Genomic DNA, 3,228 nt, shown 5'->3' with positions numbered 1-3,228 from the left:
CTATTCCTCTCCAGAAATGTTCTTCTATAACTAAAGCCTTTGTAAGATTAGCTTGAGCTTCCATCTCTTGCTTTCTGAGGATCTCGCTACTGCCATCATGTTGGATAAGGTCTTGGACATAATGAAGATTATTTTTAGCAGCTCTAACATTGTTCGTGACATTCCCAAAAATATTCTTATTCCATCCTCTAAGTTCTCTTTTTAGCATTTGAAGTTTTTTACTAAGCACAAACATTGGGCATCCAATAATCTCTTAAGACCACAACGACTCTATTAGAGTTTTGCACTGATCATGTAACGTTCAAGCACTCATAAATTTGAATTGAGCAACCGACCTACTCGAGTTAATGTGAAACTCCAACAGAAGGGGATAATGGTCGAAACAGACTTTGGCTAAGGTAGACACAGACAAACGGCTGCAAGAATCAATCCAAAGGAGGTTCCCAATGCACCTATCGAATCTTCTTTCAACCGACATCGGAGAATCTCGCTTATTAGACCAAGTAAACTTCGCTCCATTGGTAGGAAAATGAATGAGATTATTTGAATCGGACCAAATTTTAAATTCTGACATTGGCTTCTTGGCAGGGCTATTCCTTCTTCTGTGCTCATGAGCACCAACAATAGAGTTGAAATTACCAAAGAAAGACCAAGGACAAATGTGGACAGATTGTAAATTGCTGAGATCTTTCCAAAGCTCCCCCCTTTTAATGATATTTGTAGATGCATAAATAACCTTTACCACCATCAAACAATTGTTAAAAAAGAAAAGCAAAGAATTGATCAGATTCAGAGATGATATCAAGACTTAAATCTAAGCTGCAGAAACCCCTGAGGGAGGGATGCACCAAATTATTTAAAGAGAAAGGTCTGAAACCTAATTTATGGAACCAATTGATAGGAAAATTTGCAAAATCCATCTTCGGCTCTGCAATGAAAACAAAATCTGGATTATGAAGCTTAATCATTCTCTTTAAGGATAATCTAGATGGAGCATTAGCCATACCCCTAGTGTTCCAATGCAGGTACTTCACGAGGATGACAGAATTGGTCCTGCTTGAGACCTATTGAGGGATTTCAATTTGGTTCTAGCTGCTTGTTTCTTTTTCAGGATGGAAACCACATTAGAAAAAGCGCCATCATTATGCACAAGCTCTTCTTCAAGATCAACAGTATCAGCCCAAGGGTTATATAGGAAAATAGCATCCTCATTCTGGGCAGATTTGCCTCTATCCACTGCAATTTGAGTAGGACCCACACATTCAGAGAGTTGAGTTCCTGAATCATCAGGGGGTTGAGAGATAAAATTCATAGGGGTTGGTTCCAGGATGGGTGCCGCGAGAATAACTAGAGTACCCTCCTTTGGCAAGACCTCCTCATCCATAGTATTGCACTTGCCAGCCACAACATCAGTTTCCTTTGATTTCTGAACATAAGTAACTTTGGCCTTAGGAGCCTGAGGGACGGCTTGTTTCTTCAGCAACTTGCAATCGTGCATAGTATGGCCCAATTTCCTGCAATGCTCACAAAACTGAGGAATGTTTTCATATTCTATATCTGCGAAAAAAGCGAAACCAACTCGTTCTACCAGCACATTATGGTTTATAGGCTTAGTCAGATCCATATCTATGAGAACACGAACATACTGCCCAAACATACGATCAACTCTCAATTTGAAGGACGTTGCGTCGATGCATATGGGAGTACCTACGCAGTTGGAAATAGAGAATAGTATTCTCAGTCTCCAATACTCCTGAGATAGCCCAAAAAACCTGACCCAAACCTGCGCCGAAGTGTTGCTTTGCAAAGATAGATTGAAATCTTTGTTCCAAGCGAAAAGCTTCAAAGACCCAGGGTGTAAACAGATGGCACCCGAAGCACGAACTCTTCTCATATCTTTAGTGCTAGCAAAAGTAAACTCGTAGTATCCTTTCCCCAGAGACATCACTCCCTAGTTTTTCACATCATGCCAGAGTAGAGTTAGCTTTTCTTTGAGAGCAAGCACCGTTAGCGGAGACGATCCCTTTGGCCAAAGAACTCTTCCATGGAGATCGTTTTTACATTCAGCAATACCAGCTTCATATTCATCCTCTAGAATTGTGATGAAGGGACAATCCCCTTTTATGACCAGATTTGGGAGCTGCGAAAGAGGAATGTCACAGACGCCTTTTAGAACCTGAGCAAAGGATTTGGAGTTCTAAACAAAGGTTTTGGAGTTTTGGGGCTTCATCCCTGATGTGGAAGGAATAGCTTGAAGAGAAGAAGGTTGCTTTGAACATGGAGGGGCAGCTACAATTTCAACTCTAGTTTCTGGAAACAGGTCTTGGATCTCCATAGTCTTGAATCAATGAAAATGCTTCATAAGAACCCTAAAAATCGCTTTCCCCCCTTTCTAGGAGAGAAGGTAGTAATCAGAAGAATGTTGCCAAAACATTCAAATCGCAATTCATTCACACATTTTGTCTAACCTTTTTTCTCCATTTTTTCGATAACTATCATAATAGACATAAGTCTAGCTCTCTACACATTCAAATCTCCTAGACTTTTTAAGAAGACATCTATAAAATCATCGTGAATCATGTAGAATAAACTTGCTATAATCATACCTTTAACTTTAAAATGAATGTCATCCTAAATTGATCAACTAAACTAAGTTTGAGCTATTTTCAACCAAATTGAAATTTTTAAAATGAATGTCATCCTAAGATCAATTAAACTAAGTTTGAACTATTTTCAACCAAATTGAAATTTATTTATGCAATTGTTTCTTTTATTCATTTAAAAATCGCGTTTTAAATTTTATATTTACAATTACTAACATTTTCTTTTTTGTTTTAATACTAACATATAATTTTCATCTTTTTATTTAAACTTTTCATCAGACATCCAAATAAATGTTGAGCTTCCTTTTATGAAAAAAAAACTCTCTCACATTTTAAATGAAGTATTTTTTAAAAGAAAAAAAATATATAAAAACTGACTAAAATTTTTAAAATAGTAATATGTTTTTCGATATAAAATAATAAATATTCTAGAAAGTGCTATACACCAACTTCACTATTATTATTATTAATCAAGTCCTAGTCATATGTACACACAAGCATTATTATTTTGTGCAAATTATTTTTATAAAATAGAATAAGATTTTAAACTCGTATTCTCTAATATTGATGCAGACATTTACATAAAATTTATAATTTTTAAATTAAAAAGATATAATGTTCGCCC

Source organism: Vicia villosa, linkage group LG1 (assembly GCF_029867415.1).
Source record: "Vicia villosa cultivar HV-30 ecotype Madison, WI linkage group LG1, Vvil1.0, whole genome shotgun sequence".
In the NCBI taxonomy this organism is placed as follows: Eukaryota; Viridiplantae; Streptophyta; class Magnoliopsida; order Fabales; family Fabaceae; genus Vicia; species Vicia villosa.
The sequence above is the reverse complement of the archived record's forward strand: the minus strand, read 5'-3'. Positions refer to the sequence as shown.